A 7,379-nucleotide genomic window follows, 5' to 3' on the forward strand; every position below is an offset into this window, starting at 1 on the left:
AAATAGAGCGAGTGTCATCTCTATCATTTCATTTCCAATGTAGATAAAGAAAGTGCTTCTCTTTGTTAATGTATGTTTCATCAACTAGTCCCATTGTTAATGTTTAAGCGTTTCTGCAAACTGGGGTGCTTAATTTTAGATGATCTGTACAAAAATAGAGATTTGAATGTCTCAAGGCGCCTCCTTGTACTACCGCTGTACACTGATGGTCATCACTGGCAGAAGGTGTATATGGGAGACTTGGGACGATGTCCAGTATGAGGCGTACCATATGAGGCGTTGCAGGGCCCATCTCGCCCTCGCAGCATGGCATACTTGAAGGAAATATGCCCTAGAGGCAATAATAAAGTTATTATTTATTTCCTTATTTCATGATAAATGTTTATTATTCATGCTAGAATTGTATTAACCGGAAACATGATACATGTGTGAATACATAGACAAACATAACGTCACTAGTATGCCTCTACTTGACTAGCTCATTAATCAAAGATGGTTATGTTTCCTAACCATAGGCATGTGTTGTCATTTGATTAATGGGATCACATCATTAGGAGAATGATGTGATTGACACGACCCATTCCGTTAGCCTAGCACTTGATCGTTTAGTATGTTGCTATTGCTTTCTTCATGACTTATACATGTTCCTGTAACTATGAGATTATGCAACTCCCGTTTACCGGAGGAACACTTTGGGTGCTACCAAACGTCACAACGTAACTGGGTGATTATAAAGGAGTACTACAGGTGTCTCCAAAGGTACATGTTGGGTTGGCATATTTCGAGATTAGGTTTTGTCACTCCGATTGTCGGAGAGGTATCTCTGGGCCCTCTCGGTAATGCACATCACTATAAGCCTTGCAAGCAATGTGACTAATGAGTTAGTTGCGGGATGATGCATTATGTAACGAGAAAAGAGACTTGCCGGTAACGAGATTGAACTAGGTATTGGATACCGACGATCGAATCTCGGGCAAGTAACATACCGATGATAAAAGGAACAACGTATGTTGTTATGCGGTTTGACCGATAAAGATCTTCGTAGAATATGTAGGAGCCAATATGGGCATCCAGGTTCCTCTATTGGTTATTGACCGAGAATAGTTCTAGGTCATGTCTACATAGTTCTCGAACCCGTAGGGTCCGCACGCTTAAGGTTTCGATGACAGTTATATTATGAGTTTATGAGTATTGATGTACCGAAGGAGTTCGGAGTCCCGGATGAGATCTGGAACACGACGAGGAGTCTCAAAATGGTCGAGACGTAAAGATCGATATATTGGACGACTATATTCAGACTTCAGAAAGGTTCCGAGTGATTCGGGTATTTTTCGGAGTACGGGAGAGTTACGGGAATTCGCCGGGAAGTATATGGGCCTTATTGGGCCATACGGGAATAGAGGAGAGAGGCCGAAAGGAAGGAGGCGCGCAGCCCCCCTCTAGTCCGAATTGGACAAGGGGTGCGGCCCCCCTTTTCCTTCCCCCTCTCCCCCTCTTTCCCCCTTCTCCTACTCCAACAAGGAAGGAGGGTGTCCTACTCCCGGTGGGAGTAGGACTCCCCTTGGCGCGCCCCTCCTAGGCCGGCCGCCCCCTCCCCCCTCGCTCCTTTATATACGGGGGCAGGGGGGCACCTCTAGGCACAACAGCACAAGTTGATCTACGGATCGTTCCTTAGCCGTGTGCGGTGCCCCCCTCCACCATATTCCACCTCGGTCGTATCGTCGCGGAGTTTAGGCGAAGCCCTGCGCCGATAGAGCATCATCATCGTCACCACGCCGTCGTGCTGATGGAACTCATCCCCGAAGCTTTGCTGGATCAGAGCCCAGGGATCGTCATCGAGCTGAACGTGTGCTGAACTCGGAGGTGCCGTACGTTTAGTACTTGGATCGGTCGGATCGTGAAGACGTACGACTACATCAACCGCGTTGTCATAACGCTTCCGCTTACGGTCTACGAGGGTACGTGGACAACACTCTCTCCTCTCGTTGCTATGCCATCACCATGATCTTGCGTGTACGTAGGAAATTTTTTGAAATTACTACGTTCCCCAACAGTGGCATCCGAGCCAGGTTTTATGTGTAGATGTCATATGCATGAGTAGAACACAAGTGAGTTGTGGGCGATACAAGTCATACTGCTTACCAGCATGTCATACTTTGGTTCGGCGGTATTGTGAGATGAAGCGGCCCGGACCGACATTACGCGTACGCTTACGCGAGACTGGTTTCACCGTTACGAGCACTCGTGCTTAAAGGTGGCTGGCGGGTGTCTGTCTCTCTCACTTTAGTTGAACCGAGTGTGGCTACGCCCGGTCCTTGAGAAGGTTAAAACAGCACTAACTTGACGAACTATCGTTGTGGTTTTGATGCGTAGGTAAGAACGGTTCTTGCTAAGCCCGTAGCAGCCACGTAAAATTTGCAACAATAAAGTATAGGACGTCTAACTTGTTTTTGCAGGGCATGTTGTGATGTGATATGGTCAAGACGTGATGCTATATTTTATTGTATGAGATGATCATGTTTTGTAACCGAAGTTATCGGCAACTGGCAGGAGCCATATGGTTGTCGCTTTATTGTATGAAATGCAAACGCCCTGTAATTGCTTTACTTTATCACTAAGCGGTAGCGATAGTCGTAGAAGCAATAGATGGCGTAACGACAACGATGCTACGATAGAGATCAAGGTGTCGGGCCGGTGAGGATGGTGATCACGACGGTGCTTCGGAGATGGAGATCACAAGCACAAGATGATGATGGCCATATCATATCACTTATATTGATTGCATGTGATGTTTATCTTTTATACATCTTATTTTGCTTAGTTCGACGGTAGCTTTATAAGATGATCTCTCACTAAATTATCAAGAAGTGTTCTCCCTGAGTATGCACCGTTGCGAAAGTTCTTCATGCTGAGACACCACGTGATGATCGGGTGTGATAGGCTCTACGTTCAAATACAACGGGTGCAAAACAGTTGCACACGCGGAATACTCATGTTAAACTTGACGAGCCTAGCATATACAGATATGGCCTCGAAACACGGAGACCGAAAGGTCGAGCGTGAATCATATAGTAGATATGATCAACATATTGATGTTCACCGTTGAAACTACTCCATCTCACGTGACGATCGGACATGGTGTAGTTGATATGGATCACGTAATCACTTCGAGGATAAGAGGGATGTCTATCTAAGTGGGAGTTCTTAAGTAATATGATTAATTGAACTTAAATTTATCATGAACTTAGTCCTGGTAGTATTTTGCAAATTATGTTGTAGATCAATAGCTTGCGTTGTTGCTTTCATATGTTTATTTTGATATGTTCCTAGAGAAAATTGTGTTGAAAGATGTTAGTAGCAATGTTGCGGATTGGATCCGTGATCTGAGGTTTATCCTCATTGCTGCACAGAAGAATTATGTCCTTAATGCACCGCTAGGTGACAGACCTATTGCAGGAGCAGACGCAGACGTTATGAACATTTGGCTAGCTCAATATGATGACTACTTGATAGTTTAGTGCACCATGCTTAACGGCTTAGAATCGGGACTTCAAAGATGTTTTGAATGTCATGGACCATATGAGATGTTCCAGGAATTGAAGTTAATATTTCAAGAAAATATCCGAGTTGAGAGATATGAAGTCTCCAACAAGTTCTATAGCTAAAAGATGGAGGAGAATCGCTCAACTAGTGAGCATGTGCTCAGATTGTCTGGGTACTTCAATCGCTTGAATCACGTGGGAGTTAATCTTCCAGATAAGATAGTGATTGACAGAACTCTCTAGTCACCATCACTAAGTTACTAGAACTTTGTGATGAACTATAGTATGCAAGGGATGACGAAAATGATTCCCGAGCTCTTCGTGATGTTGAAATCGACGAAGGTAGAAATCAAGAAAGAGCATCAAGTGTTGATGATTGACAAGATCACTAGTTTTAAGAAAAGGGCAAAGGGAAAGAAAGGGATCTTCAAGTAGAATGACAAGCAAGTTGTCACTCCCATGAAGAAGCCCAAAGCTGAACCAAAGCCTGAAACTGAGTGCTTACACTGCAAAGGAAATGGTCACTGGAAACGGAAATACCCTGAATATTTGGTGGATAAGAAGGATGTCAAAGTGAACAAGGGTATATTTGATATACAGGTTATTGATGTGTACCTTACTAGTGTTTATAGTAGCCCCTGAGTATTTGATACTTGTTCAGTTGCTAAGATTAGTAACTCGAAACAGGAGTTACAGAATAAACAAAGACTAGTTGAAGGGGAAGTGACGATGAGTGTTGGAAGTAGTTCCAAGATTGATATGATCATCATCACACACTCCCTATACTTTCGGGATTAGTGTTAACCCTAAGTAAATGTTATTTGGCGTTTGCGTTGAGCATGAATATGATTTGATCATGTTCATTGCAATACGGTCATTCATTTAAAGTCAGAGAATAATTGTTGTTCTGTTTACATGAATAAAACCTTCAAATGGTCATACACCCAATGAAAATAGTTTGTTGGATCTCGATCGTAGTGATACACATATTCATAATATTGATGCCAAAAGATGCAAAGTTAATAATGATAGTGCAACTTATTTTTGGCACTGCCGTTTGGGTCATATCGGTGTAAAGCGCATGAAGAAACTCCATAAAGATGGATTTTCGGAATCACTTGGTTATGAATCATTTGATGCTTGCGAACCGTGCCTTTTGGGCAAGATGACTAAAACTTCGTTCTTCGGAACAATGGAACGAGCTACTGACTTGTTGGAAATAATACATACCGATGTATGTGATCCAATGAGTGTTGATGCTCGTGGCAAGTATCGTTATTTTCTGACCTTCACAAGATGATTTGAGCAGATATGGGTATATCTACTTGATGAAACATAAGTCTGAAATAGTTGAAAGGTTCAAAGAATTTCAGAGTGAAGTGGAAAAATCATCGTAACAAGAAAATAAAGTTTCTGCGATCTGATCGCGGAGACGAATATTTGAGTTACGAGTTTGGTCTTCAATTAAAATAATGTGGAATAGTTTCACAGCTCATGCCACCTGGAACACCACAACGTTATGGTGTGTCCGAACATCGTAACCGCACTTTATTGGATATGGTGCGATCTATGATGTCTCTTATTGATTTACCATTATCGTTTTGGGGTTATGCATTAGAGACAGCTGCATTCACGTTAAAAGGGCACCATCTAAATCCGTTGAGACGACAGTATATGAACTGTGGTTAGCAAGAAACCCAAGTTGTCATTTCTTAAAGTTTAGGGCTATGATGCTTATATGAAAAAGTTTCATCCTGATAAGCTCAAACCCAAATCGGAGAAGTGCGTCTTCATAGAATACCCAAAGGAAACTGTTGGGTACACCTTCTATCACAGATCTGAAGGCAAAACATTCGTTGCCAAGAATGGATCCTTTCTAGAGAAGAAGTTTCTCTCGAAAGAAGTGAGTGGGAGGAAAGTAGAACTTAACGAGGTAACTATACCTTCTCCCTTATTGGAAATTAGTTCATCGCAGAAATCTGTTCCTATGACTACTACACCAATTAGTGAGGAAGTTAATGATGATGATCATGAAAATTCAGATTAAGTTACTATAGAACCTCGTACGTCTTCCAGAGTAAGATCCGCACCAGAGTGGTACGGTAATCCTGTTCTGGAAGTTATGTTACTAGACCATGACGAACCTACGAACTATGAAGAAGCAATGGTGAACCCAGATTCCGCAAAATGGCTTGAGGCCATAAAATCTGAGATATGATCCATGTATGAGAACAAAGTATGGACTTTGATTGACTTGCTCGATGATCAGCAAGCCCATGTTAAATAAATGGATCTTCAAGAGGAAGACGGACACTGATAGTAGTGTTACTATCTACTAAGCTCGACTTGTTGCGAAAGGTTTTCAACAAATTCAAGGTGTTGAATACGATGAGATTTTCTCACTCGTATCGATGCTTAAGTCTGTTTGAATCATGTTAGCAATTGCCACATTTTATGAAATCTGGCAAATGGATGTCAAAACTGCATTCCTTAATGGTTTTCTTAAAGGAGAGTTGTATATGATACAACCAGAAGTTTTGTCGATCCGAAAGGTGCTAACAAAATGTGCAAGCTCCAACGATCCATCAATGGACTGGTGCAAGCATCTCAGAGTTGGAATATACGCTTTGATAAGTTGATCAAAGCATATAGTTTTGTACAGACTTACGGTGAAGCCTGTATGTACAAGAAAGTGAGTGGGAGCACTACAACATTTCTGATAAGTATATGTGAATGACATATTGTTGATCGGAAATAATGTAGAATTATTCTGCAAAACATAAAGGAGTGTTTGAAAGGAGTTCTTTCAAAGAAAGACCTCGGTGAAGCTGCTTACATATTGAGCATCAAGATCTATATAGATAGATTAAGACGCTTGATAAGATTTTTCAATGAGTACATACCTTAATAAATTTTTTGAAATAGTTCAAAATGGAACAGTCAAAGAAGGAGTTCTTGCCTGTGCTACAAGGTGTGAAGTTGAGTAAGACTCAACACCCGACCATTGCAGAAAATAGAAAGAGAATGAAAAGTCATTCCCTATGCCTCAGTCATAGGTTCTATAAAGTATGCTATGCTGTGAACCAGACCTATTGTATACCTTGCTCTGTGTTTGGCAAAGGAATACAATTTTGATCTAATAGTAGATCACTGGACATTGGTCAAGAATATCCTTAGTGAGGACTAAGGAATTATTTCTCGATTATGGAGGTGATAAAAGAGCCCGTCGTAAAGAGTTACATCGGCGCAAGCTTTCACACCAATCCAGATGACTCTAAGTCTCAATCTGGATACATACTGAAAGTGGGAGCAATTAGCTAGAGTAGCTCCGTGCAGAGCATTGTAGACATAGAATATTTGCAAAATACATGCGGCTCTGAATGTGACAGAACCGTTCACTAAGCTTCTCTCACGAGCAAAACATGATCATACCTTTGTACTCTTTGGGTGTTAATCACATAGCAATGTGAACTAGATTATTGACTCTAGTAAACCCTTTGGGTGTTGGTCACATTAAGATGTGAACTATGGGTGTTAATCATATACAGATATGAATATTGGTATTAAATCACATGGCGATGTGAACTAGATTATTGACTCTAGTGCAAGTGGGAGACTGAAGGAAATATGCCCTAGAGGCAATAATAAAGTTATTATTTATTTCCTTATTTCATGATAAATGTTTATTATTCATGCTAGAATTGTATTAACCGGAAACATGATACATGTGTGAATACATAGACAAACATAACGTCACTAGTATGCCTCTACTTGACTAGCTCATTAATCAAAGATGGTTATGTTTCCTAACCATAGGCATGTGTTGTGATTTGATTA

This window comes from Triticum dicoccoides, chromosome 4B, assembly GCF_002162155.2.
Source record: "Triticum dicoccoides isolate Atlit2015 ecotype Zavitan chromosome 4B, WEW_v2.0, whole genome shotgun sequence".
In the NCBI taxonomy this organism is placed as follows: Eukaryota; Viridiplantae; Streptophyta; class Magnoliopsida; order Poales; family Poaceae; genus Triticum; species Triticum dicoccoides.